General features: G+C 51.5%; 1 protein-coding gene across 8 annotated transcripts in view; it reads right to left on the bottom strand.

Annotated features, from left to right (window-relative positions):
- The window catches only part of SLC29A1 (solute carrier family 29 member 1 (Augustine blood group)), a 79,823-nt gene that overhangs the window by 38,168 nt on the left and 24,557 nt on the right, over positions 1-17,098 (bottom strand). The window contains exon 1 of one of the 8 annotated variants that reach the window (XM_075925047.1): positions 16,546-16,860. The exons of 5 other annotated variants lie outside the window; for them this stretch is intronic. The gene's annotated coding sequence lies outside the window, so the exon portion shown is untranslated. Of the gene's footprint in view, positions 1-6,060; positions 6,193-7,292; positions 7,317-16,545; positions 16,861-17,098 lie in introns of those variants that run through there. 2 more of the 8 variants (XM_075925048.1, XM_075925041.1) reach the window with 2 other exon arrangements.

The following is a 17,098-nucleotide window of genomic DNA, read 5'->3' as shown; positions in this document are numbered from 1 at the left end:
GGAAGCCAGTTCCTGGCAGACATATCCAATGCAGGAGGTTGCAAGGCTCGGCCGGTGCCAGCAGCTACTGGAAAAAGCCACATTCTGCACCTCAGGTCCAGCCTGCAGTTTCTGCTCCATCAGGCTCAGAGGGGCCCATCAGATGAAACTGAAAGTGAAACCCTAGTGGGCGGGAGGCAGGCGCTGGAGGGGGAAGGGGGCGGGGAGATCCCCTCACTCCCCAGACAGAGCCCCTCTGGACTTGCAACTTTATGAGGAGCACTCCCTCTCTGCCCCTCAGGCCTAGCAGCCCCCACAGAGCAGAGCGGGAGAGTTGGCCAGAGAGCACAGCTCTGTGTAGAGTCTGCGAGAGCTAAGGCTGAGCTAGCCCAGCCTGGTGCCCTGTCTCTCTCTGCCCAGGAGGAGACACTAGCCACCATCACCCGGAACTAGAAGGGAGATTTTCGAGAGGCCAAGCTGAATTTCCTGAATTTCAGTCTGGGAAAGACAGCAGGTACATGTGACCCATGTTAACACTGGGAGTGCACTGCCCCCCCATCTCCCTGCCAACATTTTAATTGTGAAATGGCTGTCCCCACATGCCCTCTCCCTGCTCCTCTGGATGGCCCTCCCTGTACCCCTCTGTCTGCAGGGCCAATGCCCCTCTTCTTCATGCCTGGAGATCTTCAATAGGCACAAACGGTCAGGCCCTTAGGTTGGTTGTCCTATTCGAAAGGCCCCTCTGGCAGCACAGCACAACCTAACTCACACAAGGCTACTGAATGCCATACTTTGGAAAGCCATACAGAGCCACCTCTGGGACCCTCCTCTGCTGATAGCCAGTGCTCCGTAACTTCTGAGACCCAACGGGGCTGTGACTCAGAGAGAGAGAGAGAGAGAGAGAGAGAGAGAGAGAGAGTGTTGCAGACCTACCACAGGCACCAAACAGGCAATGGGAGATCCTAGAGCTATGTGCAAAGCAATGCCATAGGAATATAGCAGCAGCTGGCTTTGCCAGAAATGGCTTCAAACCCACATTAAGATTCTGATGCAAAATATTTTAGGAAGACAGAAGGCGTTGCCTTCCTCTTGGTGCCAAAACCAGACTCAACTGATGGAAAGTAGGACTGGCAGCTCTCCTGTGCTCCTGGCTCAGTCCAGATCAGAAAAAGCACCTGGATGTGTCTCTACAGTTTCTTCTGCGGGGGGGTTTCCCACGTCTAGTTAGAAGTGTCTCACGGGATGGAGTGTCTGTTGCTCCCCTAGGGAATCTCTACATAGGCTGGCTTGGGGAGATAGACAAGCTGCAGCAAATCCCCAGCCAGTCCTCTGGGAAAACCTCCATCTTTCTGGGTGGAGATCTCAGGGTGAACAGATTTGGAAGGCAGGCCCGGGGAGTAGAATGTTACCGTTCCATCCCACAGTAAGGACTAGACCAGAGCAGGCAATACCCTCATAACTGCTGGATTTGGCCCACCCCAAGTCCTTGGCCAGCAGGACCCTTGGGCAGGCTTCCTCCGCGCCCTGCCCTACTCCCAAAACAATCTCACAGCTCCCATTGGCCAGAAACCAATGGGAGCTGCCTGGGCTATGCACAGGCAGTGTGCAAAGAACACCCACCCCCCCAGCAGCACGTGGCACACAGACAGCACATAGCCCCTGCAGTTGGCTGCTCTGAATGGTGTGCAGGGGCAAGGCAGGCAGGGAGCCTGCCAGAGTCCTGCTGGCTGGAAACCACCTAGGCAAGTGCTTCCTGGCCAGAGTCTGAACCTGGCACTCCAGCCCCTCCCTTCCCCACAAACCTCTGCTCCCCTTCCTGCACCCTTGCCTCAGGACACAACTGCCTCCCAGACCCTGTACTCCCCGCTGAAACCATACTCCCTCCTGGACCCCCATCCCTTGCCCCAGCTCACAATTCCCTCCTTCACCAAAATTCCCTGCCAGACCCCACCCCCGCTCCTGACCTCAAACTCCAATCCCGAGTTCCCTTCTGCACCCAAGCTCCATTCCAGACCATGCACCTCCTCTATTTATATCATAGAAGAGTGCAGCCCTTCACCGCTTACCAAATTCTTGGATTGCCCACCCTGACCTAGACCATCCCTTGGCAGCAGTACAGCATTTGGCTTGCAGCGTGGATGGAAACAGCTGGGCTCTGCCTGTTGTTAAAAAGGGTGTGACCCCGACACAGCCTCAGAACTCACCTCCAGCTGGAACAATTTGATCAGCTAGAGAAGCCAAGCGAGGCAGCACAGTTCAGATTCCATGACTGCCTGTAAGCAAAGGGGCTAACTTGCTGCACAGAGATGGCTGAACTCCATTTTAACATTGGGCTGCGGGCGAGGGTAGGAGGTTAAGACATCGCTCTCCCAGGGATGGTTTGCACAAAGATCAATGGGAGCATATGCCTTTACACACTAAGCAAGGTAAGTGAGGATCAGTGTTTGCCCAGCATCAGGTAGTGGGAGAAGATGTTCCCTTCTAGGGCCAGGACTATTTCTAACGCATTTCTCTTTCTTTCCACCCTCCTGTGTTTCTCTCCCTCTTCCCTGCCTTTTGCGTTTCCCCTCTCTTCCCTCTGCACTTTCCCCATCTCGTGAACTTCACTCCCAGCTAGAGCTGGTCAAAAATCTGCCATGGGACTAGCTTTCCATCAGAGTGCTGGCTTGCTGAACATCTCACCTTTCTGCGCAGAGGGTTCCATTTCACTGATGGTGGGTGGGTGGCAGACAGGGCTCTGGTTACCTGCCACCCAGCTTCTGTCTCTCTGGGAAGCTGATGAGTACCTGAAGCCCCAGCTCCCAACTCTTTGATAGCCCAGGGACCCTGCAAGCTCCCCTACTTGTCACAGCCCAGTAGCTCCCTTCTTTCTTGGACAACCTGAGATGTGGGGCTAATTGCAGAAGGCGAAAGGCTCTGGGCTGCATATAGGAGGCCCTGCTTCATGTATTCTTGGCTCCAGGCCAGTCACAGTAAGGAGGAAGGCCAGGTCAGGCCAAGTCCTCAAGTGACAGAACAGTAACACTCATCCTCAAACACTAGCAAATTTATTATTGTCTCCCACCCAGGAAATAATGAGGTACTAGCATTGCTTCCTTATGGCAGGATTTCTGTTCTCATTAAGTAGCTTGGGAAGGAGAGGAGGCCCAGGGGCACCTTTCAAGACCCATGCTCCTCACTTCCTGTGCTGGGGATCCCAGTCCTGCTGAGTAGGCTGAAGCAGAGTCCTTCTCACCCAACTCCTTCTCCCATCTCTGCAGAGCTAACTCGAGTGATCCACACTCAAGTTACTCCTCTCAAGTTGGCCTTGCCTGAGTGAGAGCAGCCACACTAAGGCATAACACACCAGCTGCTGTGTTGTCACTGGCACATGTGGCACTAAGAGCACACCAACATTAGAAATCCCACAACGCCACAGCTGTGGTCAGGCCACCATAGTGTAGACACTGCTACAGTAGTAGGGTTCTTCCACCGCTACAGTAAGTTCACCTCTCTGAGAGGCAGTAGCAAGGTGTGCAGAAGAATTCTTCCATTGACTTAACAGTGTCTACGCCAGGGCTTAGGTCAACTTGACTACATCTCACAGGGGAGCAAATTTTTCACACTGCTGAGAAATTAGCTAGTTTTGCCCTAACTCTGTAATATAGTCTAAGCCTGAGATTGCTGGGGCTGTTTCCCGTGGCTCCTTGTGCTGCAGTAAACTGAACCCTCCTTCACATTCTTTCCCAGTGAATTGTGGGAAGGCACTGGAGAATTAGCAGCCTGGGCACCACCCACCCAATCCATAGCGTGAAGGCAGACAGTGGGCAATGGCTGGTACAACTGACATCTTAGTTAAACTGGCACTAGCGCCCAACCAAATTGGGATGTTCCGATCTTGCTTCTATAAAACTACTAAGGAGGGGTGGATGCAGGTCCAGCGTGTGGTTGTCTCTGTTCCTCTCAGACTTACTATTAATACAGTTGTCGCTCTCAGGAACAGAGAGATGGTCACTAAAACAGTCCTGGTGTCCTGTTGCCCTGTTGGGAGTAATTCTTACTTTGGCCATTCCCTAGAGCCACTATCCAGGGGGAGTGCATGAGATAAGGCAATGCTGCCAGATGCAGGGAGCTACCCGAGTTCTCTCTCCAGCTTCTCTTAAACAAGAACCTTCCAATCCCACTCTGAGATAAAGGAGTTACAAAGAGGCTGTGTCTAGACTGGCCAGTTTTTCCAGAAAATCAGCTGCTTTTCCAGAAAAACTTGCCAGCTGTCTACACTGGCCGCTTGAATTTCCGCAAAAGCACTGACTTCCTACTGTCTGAAATCAGTGCTTCTTGTGGAAATACTATGCTGCTCCCGTTTGGGCAAAAGTCCTTTTGCGCAAAACTTTTGAGCAAAAGGGCCAGTGTAGACAGCTCAGGTTTGTTTTCCACAAAAAAGCCCCGATCGCGAATATGGCGATCAGGGCTTTTTTGTGGAAAAGCGCATCTAGATTGGCATGGACGCTTTTCTGCAAAAAGTGCTTTTGCAGAAAAGCGTCCGTGCCAATCTAGACGCTCTTTTCTGAAAATGCTTTGAATGGAAAACTTTTCCGTTAAAAGCATTTCCGGAAAATCATGCCAGTCTAGACGTAGCCAGAGAGTGCTGTAGCTTCACGCAGCCATCAGAATGCAGCAGTCCGTCCCCCCCACATTCCCATGAACCGAACCTCCTTGTTCCAACACCCCTTCCAACACTGCCGGTTCTCGCATTGGGCTGGATCTGCCCACCGCAAACAATATATTCCTCGGGGCTGAGATCTTACCTTCCTGCATGTTTGTAAACACTCCTCCCCATCTCCGCTACTACAGATGTAAGAGCAGTAATACGAGCAGCCTCAGTTGTCCCCAGCATGTGCTCTGAGGATATCTACCTCTGCCCAGTGCCAAGGCTGTACATGGTAAAGTCCTGCAGCTGGGCCAGGTGCAGGTGGGAACTCCCCCCACTCCTCACCTGCTGCCCTAGGAGTCATCATTACAGGGACCGTCAGCCCCACCTCCAACAGGGAGCAGGATGGCAGGGATTAATGACCCCATTACCCGGTACTGGGAAAACACACACCAAACACGTTCTACCAACCTGCCCTGTTCCAAAGCGCTGCCACCAGGCAACTCCCTTCCCCTGCCCAGTTCACTGGGTGCTGCCAGATTCCTGTGCCCAGGATGCTCACACGTCCAAGTGAGGACATGGTGGGGAACTGGAACCCCTGGGAAAGCAACTACTTTTGTTATCCCACCTACAGCTGGGATGACCAAAGCAGTAAAGGACTGGAAGGGACTTTGAGCAGACACCTAGTCCAGTCCCCGGCACTCACAGTACGACTCTTATCTTTCTAGACCACCTTTGACAGGTGGTTGTTTAACCCGCTTTTTAAAAGCCTCTGGTGATGGAGACTCCACACCCTCCCTAGGCAATGTATTCCAGTGCCAAACCACTCTCAGGGTTAGGGAGTTTTTCCTAATGTCTTAAAATGCTCCTTGCTGCAGTTGCTTCTGGCACTGTCTTCAGAAGTGCCCTCCCACTTGAAACAACTTTTTGGACACTTAAGAACTGTTATCAAGTCCCCCCTCAGTCTTCTTTTCCAGGCTAAACAACCCCAGTGTATTCAGTCTTCCCGATCGCTTAGGTTTTCTGGACCTTTCACCATTTGTGTTGTTGGTCTCTGGACTTTTCCCCAGTCTGCCCACTTCTCCCTGGCAGGCGGTGCCACCGGACAGCCTCCGGCAGCAGCGGGGCTGCGAGCAGTCGCGCTACACGTGGCTGGCAGAAGTCGGGCGAGCAGGCGCTGGGAAGGAGAAGGGCACTGACACCCTACCCGTCTCCAGTGCGGGGGCCATGGGCTGGGCGAGAAGTAGCTCCTCCGTGCCCCCTTAGCCACGAGCCAGGCAGGCGGCGCAGGCCCCCGCGGGACCCTCCGGAACCGGGGCCCTTCCTCCCCCACCAACTAGAGGACGAGCCGGGGCAGGGCGCCGGGACTTAGCGCCCCCCCGCGAGCACGTGGATGTTCCGGGGCGGCGGCAGCGGGCGGGAAGGAGGGTCCGTGCGCCGGCATCACCCACCTGCTCCGGGAGGCTCCCCGCGGCCAGGCTCCGTCTGTTGGCGCGCTGCAGATGCTGAGCGCCGAGTGAAGGGGGCCCCCAGTACCCAGAGCGCTAGGCCGGCCCCGCTCCCCCCGGCTCCGCCCCTGTCCCCGCCCTCCCGACTTCTTCCCCGCCACCAAATACCCTCCCTCCGCCCTCTCCTCCCTGGCACCCTGCCGCCTTCAGCCCATCCCCGCCTCCTCATGGCTGGCACCCGCCCCAGCTGTTAGTCCCTCTCGCCTCCTTCCGCCCGCTGCCCGTCTTTTCTGATGGGCACCACCTCCTCCTTTGTTCTCTGCTGCTGCCCACTCCAGGGTTCCCTGCGCTCTGCAGGGCACCAGGTGTAGCCTTCTGCATTCAGAAGCCAGCCCCCAGTCATAGATATTTACAAGGTGAGGGGCTAGGGATGAATCTTAACAAGGCTCTTGACTTGTCTGCCAGGCACCACAGCTGTTGGCAGTGGGCCAGTTCCCTCTTCAATAAACCCCACTCTGTCCTGGGCACCTATTAAATAAGCAGCAGCAGCCAGGAGATGCCAGGGTTTATTTATCATTCCAGAGATGCATAAGCCACTGGCGTCTTCTATAAGTTTTATCGGGAGTGCCCCAGGCTTTCTCCTCTCCATTCACTGTACTGCCAAAGGCCTTGGCTCGAACATAGGCTCTTTGCCTCCTCACCTGCTACTCCTGCCCTTATTCCCCAGCTGACCTCAGGGTTGTCACAGGGCCACCTTCACTGCAGCGGGGCAAGAAGCCTCCAAAGGGGCAAAAAGCTCTTTTTCGCATCCTAGTCCTCCGCACACATCAGCCAAGGAGAGGAACGCACAGGGCCAGGAGCAGCCCTGTTTCTAACTGGCTGGCTTCTCAAAGTCACTGCTACTCCAAACAGCTGCTCGGGCATCACTCAATGATTGCTCTGCCCATTTCTGGCCCCTTCCACGTGCAAATCTCAAAGTACTTCACAGACATTAACAAATTCAGCTTTGCAAGCCCACTTCATGGGTTAGTATCCTCCTAATATCGCAGATGGGGACAATGACTTGCCTATGGTCACCTGGTGAGTTGGGGCAGAGGCAGGAATTCCAGGCTCCCATACCTGTGCTTTAACCAATAAACTACAGAATAAACTTCCTCTGCTACAGAACACTCTGGCATGGACTCTCAGGGGTCTACACACAGCATCCCCACAGCATCCCTGGCGTCTCTGCTTACCTCAACAGACCAGTTCTGCTTCTGGCTGACGTCCCATGTTGGCTGTCCCCAGGCTGGGTGCGTGTTGCAATACATTTCCCAAAGCACCGGAACATGTGTGTTCTCTGTCTGGCCTTGTCGAGACTAGGAGCTAAGGTGTGACGTCAGCATAGGCAGGACAGCAGAGAGTCAAAGGGTGCATCTACACAGCAACGTTACTTCGGAATAACGCCTATTATTCCAAAATAGCAATATGAGCATCCACACAGCAATTCCGTTATTTCAAAATAAATCTGAAATCACGGATGGCCTATTCTGACTTCTGTAAACTTTATTCCACGAGGAATAACACCTATTCCGAAATAGCTATTTTGGAATAGCAGCAGTGGAGCGTCCACACTTCTGCTATTTCGAAGTAGCTCCTCCCCCGGGCCATTCATAGTAATTCCCCAATGCTTCCTGGGGCTCTAAATGGAAGTAGTTCATCCACATTAGGGGAGCCTGCCTCAGACTAATTTTGAGGCTTCCCTGTATTTCAAAATAACCTATTTCAGAATATTTCTTTCAGAAAAGCTTATTTTGATATAAGTGTGCAGTGTAGACGTACCCTAAGGCTTTGTCTACACTGCCGAATATAAAGCACTGCCATGGAAGTGCTTTAATGCAGCAGTGTGGTCACGGCCTTGATGCTGGGAGAGAGCGGTCCCTGTACTCCAGTACACCAGCTCCATGAGGGAAGTAGCTAAGAGGGCTGTTTACACTGGGGTTTTATGGTGCTATAATGTGTGTGTGTGGGGGGGGAGGAGTGTTTTTTCACATCTTAAGAAAGAAAGTTACAGCATTGTAAAGTGGCTGTGTAGACAAGCCCTAAAACTGTGTCTACATTTAAAATACTACAATGGAGCAACTGCTCCGCTGCATTGTAGACACTACCTATGCCAACAGGGGAGGTTCTCTGGTCAGCGCCGTAGATACTCCACATCCCTCTGAGAAGCAGTTGTGGGAAATTATGGGGGGAGGCCAGATAATTTTCTAATGACAGTAGAAATTGAGATTCAAAGAGTTCAAGCTTTAAAATATAAAAAGAGAGAGAGACAAGGTGGATGAGGTAATTTTATTTGGAACAGCTTTGGTTGGTGAGAGATCAGCCCTTTTGAGTTCTGCTGACCTGGACTATGTCTACACTTGCGGCTTCTTGAGCAAGTAATATGCAAATGAGGCTAAGCATGGAATATCGCTGAGCCTCATTTGAATATCTAATGAGCTACCATTTTTTTTCAGAAGAGGCTCTTGCTCAAGAAGGAGCATCTACACTGCCCCTTCTTGCGCAAGAAAAACCCTCTTGCGCAATGCCATTACACCTATTACTTTTCAGGAAGAACGGCATTGCGCAAGAGGGTTTTTCTTGTGCAAGAAGGGGCAGTGTAGATGCTCCTTGCGCAAGAGCCTCTTCTGAAAAAAATGGTGGCTCATTAGGTATGCAAATGAGGCTTGGCGATATTCCACGCTTAGCTTCATTTGCATATTACTTGCGCAAGAAGCCACGAGTGTAGACATAGCCCTGGAGAAGAGCTCTGAGGAGTTCCAAAGGTTGTCTCTTTCACCAACTGTATTTGATCCAATTAAAGATATTACCTCATTCTCCTTGTGACTCTCCTCTGGGAAACAATATGACTACAACAAAACAGCAAAGCCACTAACTGTCTATCGCATACCAAGATATAGAAAATAAATATCCTAAAACCAGACATGATTTGTTGATTTATCTATTCATTCACTCGACTAGTTATAACAAGCCCAGTTCAGAAATTTATATCACTCAATTTTAATACTAACAAGTTCTCAAGAAGCATTTTTCTTGCTTTCCCTATCTGTAAATAATTTATTTATTACAGATGTAAATACTTCAGGATTTGTGTGTACTGTCTAATCAACAGCTAACTTCTACGTTATTTGCAAAAAAACACCACGGCTGTGTCTACATTGGCCCCTATTCCGTAATAGGGATGCAAATGTAGCACTTTGGAATAGGCAAATCCGCGGGGGATATTTAAATATCCCCCGCGGCATTTGCACTAACATGGCTGCCGCTTTTTTCCGGCTTGTAGATAAGCCGGAGAAAAGCCCCAGTCTGGACGCGATCCTCCGGAAAATAAGCTCTTTTCCGGAGGATCTCTTATTCCTACTTGAAAGTATTACGGAATAGGGGCCAATGTAGACACAGCCCACCACAGATTTCAGGGGCTTAAGTATCCTCTGAAACAGGGGGAAGGCAATAATTTTTAATGGGGGGGGTCACGCCAAGATTTTGGTAAATGGTCAAGGGCTGCACTTCTGTGGAGAGGGTGCAGAAACTGGTCTGTGGGTGGGTGCAGAAGGGAGCTTGGGATAGAGGACTGGGGTGCAGGAGGGAGTGTGAGGTCTGCGAGGGAGTTTAGATGAAGGAGGGGGTTATGATCTGGGGCAGGGACTTGGGGTGCAGGGTCTAGGAACGGTTATGGGTGCAGGAGAGGATTCTGGCATGGGGGAGGGGTATAGAAGGGGGTGCAGGATCTGGGAGGGAGTTATGACCTGAAGGAGGTGGGGAGAGGGGATACAGGAGGTTTGGGTGGTGGCCTGGGATAGTTAATTGGGGGAGGAAGAGGGGATAGGGAGCCAGAGACAGGCTCTGACTGGGAGGCACTTACATAGGCAGCTCCCAGCCAGCAGCTCTACAAGAACCCTGCCTGTGTGCTAGACAGCTGCTCTACATGGCTCTGCTCCAGCACAGGGAGGGAGGCGGAAGAGGTGAGAGGGAGGAGACTTCATTTACTGCCCCCACTGGCAGCAAAATTTCTCAGTTCCTATTGGCTAGAAATTGGCCAATGGGAGCTGATATATTTTGCTAGGGGGCAGAGACAGAGCACAAAGCTTTCTCCTCCCTGCCCAGACTGCAAAGCAATTAGCAGCCTGCTGTTTTAAGTGGCTGTAGCTACTCTGTAGCAAGGGATCCAGTGGGTTGATGGGCCGGATCCAGCCCGCTAGCTGCCTCTTGCCCACCCCTGCTCTGGAATGACAGTTCAAGTTGCCTCCCCCTACAATCTGAAATGGCACCCCTGATGAGTCAGGAGTGGCCAGAGGCCTGCAGGAGGGCCATGGGCCCAGGCAAGATGCAGCCCCCATCTGGCATGGAGCTTGCCTTGAACTGCAGGTCAAGCACCAGGCATAAGGGGCAAGTAGCAAGGGAGCTACTAGGGCTTCTGTAGAGCAGCTCAAACGGTGGAGGAAGAACCCACTGAAGGGTGAGTGACCCACTCAGGTTTTTCACCTGCTGTTTCATTTCACAATCTGATGCCATTCACACACAGCAGCCGCCCTCTGTGCCTCCTGTCTTAGGGTAAATACTTGATCGAAAATGATCCATTCCCCATGTAGCCCTCAAAGGAAGGGCTTGGCCCAGAAGCACTGATAATGACAATGCCCTTAGCAAGGGACAACAGCAGGCTCTGTCCCCAGGGGAGCAAAAGACTGAGCAGCTTCCTTCACGTGTCCCCAAGGATTTGCCTTGTCCCTTCATCTCCTGAGACTCCAATTCCACCCCCTGTCTATGGAGGATGCTGTGGCTCACAATCTTACCTTCACAATAATGTTACAGTTTTCAGCAGCAAAGGCTCACAGCGCTGCCTTTGTAGCATCTTGCCGAACAACATTTTGTATCTGTTATTCATTAGTTTAGTGTTGAGTTTAATGTTTAGTTTGACACTTAGCCATTACATTTTTATGACTTACATAGTTTATTATTTTAATAAAACAATCAATTTGTGTTCATTTTTTGAATAAATGTATGAAAACTTTACTTTATTTCTGAAATTTTCACTAACACTACTACATACATAAACTCAAGGGATGTAAAAATACAAGTTTGCCCAGGGCACTATTTTTCTTAGGCTGGCCCTGGCTAGGTCAATGGAAGAATTCTTCCATCGATGTAGAGTTAGGTCACTATGATTATGTCTCAGTGTGGATTTTGCATGCCCCTGGCTATACCAGTGTAAGTTCCTAGTGTAAACCAGGCTGCAGCTTTAATTCAAGCAGTTTCAACACATGTTAAAGGAGATGTGCCTTGGGCCAGTTAATTGAATAGTTGAGTAACCTCATGAATTCTTATCAGTTAGGGACTATAGAATAGTTGACCAGGGGCGGGGCTGGCAGCCAGTTCACTCTGGCCCCACTCCCAAGGAGTCCCTTGCCACCCTGCGCGGGTGCCAGGCAGGAGCTGGTCCTTGAGGAGAGCCAATTTAAAAACCAGCTCCTCTCGTGGACTGGCTGCCTGTCACCTTGTGGTGCTGCCTCTGATACAGAGGCAGCAGCGTGGGGTGGCAGCAGCCCCTGTCCATGGTGGGGGGTGGGGAGAGGGTAAAATGCATGTAGTCTATAGCATTAACCTATAAGCTTTTGCTTATCGGATAATCAGTTAATCGACTACACTATTACATCCCTATTTGCAACCATGGAAACTAGAATGTTTTTTAATTAAATCATATATGGTGCAGTAAGTGATGGGGGTCAACAGAGGAAATCAGTTACTTTGTCTCACCACAAACCAGTCCAAGCCTGCCCTTGATCAGGACAAACACAATCAGCCAATATTTCCAGCTGTCATACTGTAATTAAACTGATCGTGTTAGATTAATTCCAAACACGCCATTGTATGAAAAGTAACCTGTGCTCATGCCCTGGAAAATGCCACTCAAAGTTAGTCAGCTGATTTCCGTACACAGTACCCCTTCCTATGTGTAATTCATTCAGACAGGGCTGTCGCAAAGAACCCAGAACCAACAGCAATGGCAGGAAACGGAAACTACAGCTGCTTACCGAAAATCTTTCCTATTGCAGCTCTCCTACGTTAAGAGAAACACGCACAAAAAATCCGACTTTGCATCAGGTTCAGATGGCGACAGAAAGTAGAACTGGGAAAACCTACAATAGAGCCCAGCTTTTCTAACTCATAGGGCAAGATTACTCTTGGCCATCAGACATCTGCAGCTGTGAGATATGCTCTAGAATCCAAGCCTCACTGAAGAATCATGCTCCAGCACTGAGCTGTCATTTAGAAAACAAAAAGATGTCTGTAGCCTTTACATTTGCAAAAAAACCTAGAAAATACGATCCAAATATAACCAAAGCAGTGATGCCCGAGCATGCAAACAGCCTGAAACCAGCTCATCCACCTCGGCGAGGCACTGACTCTGAGACCTAATGGTGGCAAATTAAGGTATAGCTAAACTACATCCCTTTTTTGAAAGGGATGTAAATTAAACATATCAAACTTGCAAATGAAGCCGGGATTTGAATTTCCCTCGCTTCATTTGCATAATGGCATTTTTTGAGGGTTACAGGATCTTTCGAAACAGGGCATTTCTGTCGAAAGTTCCCCATCTTGACCATGTATTTTTTCCGAAAAGTGGCTTTTTGAAAAAAAATTGCAGCCGCCATTATGCAAATAAAGCACGGGAAATTCAAATCCCAGCTTCATTTGCAATTTTGATAAGTCTAATTTACATCCCTTTATCGAAAAAGGGATGTAGTTTAGACAAACACTTAGAGAGCAACCTTGTTATCTAGGAAAAACAACAAATAGCTGTCTTCTGAAGAAGTGGGCTGTGCCCATGAAAGCTCATGATATCAGCTACATGTTTTGTTAATCTTTAAAGTGCTGCTAGACTGTTTGTTGTTTTTTAAGTGTTTCCAGTTACAGACTAACTCAGCTACCCCTCTCTGAAGCTCTTGTTATCTAGGTCTCTGCTGTAACTTTAGCTGACACATCCAGCTAATGTCCTTATTCCAGTGTCAACTCCCCACCCCCACTTCCCTTTTGATTACTCCATCGCTTCAGTTATGTATTGTAATATAAAACTCTATGGCCAACTGCATTTTGGTGGAACAGCATAAAATAAAAAACCGAGGGTACTGAGTGTATTATTCATTTCAGATCCAAGTCATTAAAAAGTTTCTTTTGTCTTGTAAATAAAGCTCTTAATAAATCTCCCATCCGCTACATCAGAATGATGTGGAATTCAGGCCCGTTTTACTAGGAGTACGTGGAGTCTGTCCAATAACCTCTTTCTCAGAGCTTTCTCCCATCTAGATTGGCATGTCCTAAATGATAGGAACTCTGTCAGGGAAAAATCTTACTGTGGGAGGAAAGATAGAACCTTAAAAAAAAAAGACTCCGAAGCCATCAGAAAGAAACAAGATCAGACTCAGACTTGCCTTCACTCCTCAGGGAACCTATCAGTTAATGATCTCTAATATGCCTTCTGGCTGGGTGTGAGACACACCAGCAGCTCCCACTGAAATCTATGAATGCTCAGCACCTCTGAAAATCCAGCCCCTCATGCCCTCTGGGGGCCTCTGCAATGCAAGGTTCAGAACTATAAACTGAAGGAAATACTCAGGGTAAGAACCTGCTGTGGATTTCATAAACACTCAGAACGAGCCATCAACAAAGCCATTATTTGTAACCGGGGAATTCCCGGAAGTACATGAGTGCTCAAAGGACAACTACTGAGTCAGAACACCAGGGGAAGGGAAGCATCGCTTCCGTCTGACTGGGAGGGTGTTCTAGAAAGTCTCTACTTCTCGATAGGATGTGCATATCCCGCTGTGTTCCCGAGAGGTTCGCAATCAATGTAGTATTCAGCGGTATGACGGGGATGCTCCAGCTCCCCGCTACGGGGCCGTGCTGTCCCCATCCCTCTAGGGGGAGGCGGCCCTCCGGCCACGGCTCCAACACTGCCGCACCTGCAGCCGGGCGGCATTGGGCCAGACACCCGAGGCTCCACCCCCTACGCAACCGGCGTAGCAGCGGCAGCCCGCACTGGACGGGGGGGGGGGGGGGGGCCGGAGCCAAGGTAGAAGAGCCGGGAGGAGGCTCGGCCATACGTTCCCGGCCGGAACAGACCCTCTCGGATGGTGCTGGGGATTGGAGGAGGGATGGCCCGGCCCCGCCCCCCCTGACGCCAGCTACGGAGCCGGCAGGACGGCTCAAAAGGCAGCCACCGGTGGAAGAGGAAAGGGGGGGGGCGACGGGAGACGGCTCCCAGAGAGAGAGAGAAGCAGTGGGAACATTGAGACCACAGACCCTTGACCACGGGAGGTAGGAAGTGACCCAGGGCGCGGCTGTGACGGTCCGTGGGTTGGTGCATTGTGGGGACGGAACCCCTCACCAACCGAACCATGGGAGAAGCTCCTTTCCCTGGTTCTTAGGGCCCTGGGTCGGGGCTTGGAGTGGGGGTGGGCCTGAGCCCCCCTACCCACCCTGATCGGTCTCGGCACCCGCCGAGGAGCCAGGAAGTGCGTGTATCACGTCAAAGGGTACTCAGGCTCTGATTGAACGCCGGGATGGGCGTTACACCTGAAAGGTGTTAGGCACGACCCCTCCCTGGACGGAGGACGAGGGCAGCCTGGGACATGGGCGCCCGGTCACAAGCAGTTTCAAGCTTCAAAGCACTGGAGAGACTTTCATTCACAAATCTTTGCAAGAGGTGCAGGCATTTCCAGACACAGGCATTGATTGCCTTTCAGTACAGTTTCTAAGCTTAAACTCCATTAGCACCAAATCACACAGCAGTCACCAGTGGCCACGAGGAGACCCAAACCCAGCAGAATGTAGCAAAAGAGAGCAGGACATAGCAGTTTTCATCTTCAAAGTACAGGCAGTCCCCGGGTTACGTACAAGATAGGGACTGTAGGTTTGTTCTTAAGTTGAATCTGTATGTAAGTCGGAACTGGCGTCCAGATTCAGCCGCTGCTGAAATTGACCACCAGTTCTGACTTACATACAGAATCAACTTAAGAACCCCAGGCATCCCCAAGTCAGCTGCTGCTGAAACTGACCACCAGTTCTGACTTACATACAGAATCAACTTAAGAACCCCAGGCATCCCCAAGTCAGCTGCTGCTGAAACTGATCAGCAGCTGATTCCAGGAAGCCCGGGGCAGAGCAACTCTGCCTTGGGCTTCCTGTAGTCAGCGCTGGTCAGTTTCAGCAGAAGCTGACTTGGGGACGCCTGGGGCAGAGCAGCTGGGGTGCTGCTGGGTTGCTCCAGTAGCGCCGCTCCTCAGCGCTACTGGACCAACCCAGCAGCACCCCATCTGCTCTGTCCCAAGCGTCCTGATTCAGCCGCTGCTGAAACTGACCAGCAGCGGCTGAATCAGGACGCCTGGGGCAGAGCAGCTGGGGTGCTGCCGGGTTGGTCCAGTAGCGCCCAGAGCGGCGCTGCGGGACCAACCGGCAGCGCCCCAGCTGCTCTGCCACAGGCATCTGGAGAAAAGCCTAGTCTGCTGGGGGAGGGGGGCATACTAGCTGCAGACCAGGAAGACGCGGGCGGTGGACCGAGACACACCACGGTCCCGCCACCTGGGTCCTCCGCGGCTTTGCTCCCAGTCTCTCTGGTCTGCCAGGGAGACAGGGAGCAAAGCCGCTGAGGACGCCAGCAGCGGGACAGCGAGGCAGCCCAGCCGGCTTCCCCGAGGCTTCCCCGAGGCTTTGCAAAGCTGCGGGGGGGCTCGGGCAGCAAGGCAGCCCAGGCGCGCCTGGGCTGCTCCGCTGCCGGCTTCCCCGAGGCTTTGCAAAGCCGCGGGGGGGCTCGGGCTGCTCCGCTGCCGGCTTCCCCGAGGCTTTGCAAAGCCTCGGGGAAGCCGGCAGCGGAGCAGCCCAGGCGCGCCTGGGCTGCCTCGCTGCCCGAGCCCCCCCGTGGCTTTGCTCCGCGTCTTCCTGGTCTGCAGACTAGGGAGACGCGGAGAAAGCCCCGGAGTACACAGGCGGCAGGACCGCGAGGTCCCGCAGTCCGTGTCCTCCGGGGAGCCCCGTTCGTAACTGCGGATCCGACGTAAGTCGGATCCGCGTAAGTCGGGGACTGCCTGTACTGAATGCATAATGAGGTCCTGATCCTGCAACTGCATCTGTTCAGGCAAACCCTTGGCCCCCTGTGGATCCAATTGCCAGAGCAGGGCCTAAATGACTAATCCTTACAGCCGTGCTGGCAGGTCCAAAGGACAAGGTGCATGAGGTCGTATCTTTTATCGGCCCAACTTCTATTAGTGAAAGAGACAAGCTTTGGCGCCTACACCCGAAGAAAAGCTCTGTGTGGCTCAAAAGCTGATCTTTCTCACTAACAGAAATTGGTCCAGTAAAATATATTACCTCACCTATTGTGTTGCTCTGACATCAGCACAGCCACAGCAACACCGCAGAGCAGGCAGGCAACACAGACTTATTATGAGAACTTACCCAAGAAGGAAAGCTCAAATGGCTGGCCTACTTCCTTCAATTCCACCCCGCAAATGACAGCTTCTGGCAACAGCTAAAGGCAAAACTGAAGCAGGCTTCTCTCAATTAGGTGAATCTGATGAAAGCAATTTCAGGGCACAGCTCACGGATATTTACGAACATCTCTGCCCTTCATCGAGTCATTCACATCACCACACCAGACACAAGTGGATCTGAAGAAGGTGACGTTCATTCTATTAAGTAGCCCTGGATCTGAAGCACAATTAGTGACTCGCAGTCTATGTGTAAGAGTTTTCATTACAAGGCAGATGAATCATCCTGTATCCTGTGACTCCACCTAATCCCCAAACAGCTAGGAGCCTCTGCTGTAGCAGCTATAGCCTTGCCAAATACCTTTCCAATAATATCTCAGTCACCGACCACAAAAAAAAAAAAAAGATTTATATGCCATCACAGGACTCCTTCCAAGCTATTTGGAAAGAACAAACACCCACAAAAACCTAAGACGCCTTTGCTCAAACCTGAGAAAAGCTGGGTTTGTACAGGGACTTTA

This window comes from Pelodiscus sinensis, chromosome 3 (assembly GCF_049634645.1).
Source record: "Pelodiscus sinensis isolate JC-2024 chromosome 3, ASM4963464v1, whole genome shotgun sequence".
In the NCBI taxonomy this organism is placed as follows: domain Eukaryota; kingdom Metazoa; phylum Chordata; order Testudines; family Trionychidae; genus Pelodiscus; species Pelodiscus sinensis.
Note: the sequence above shows the minus strand (reverse complement) of the source record. Positions and strands in the feature narration are given on the sequence as shown.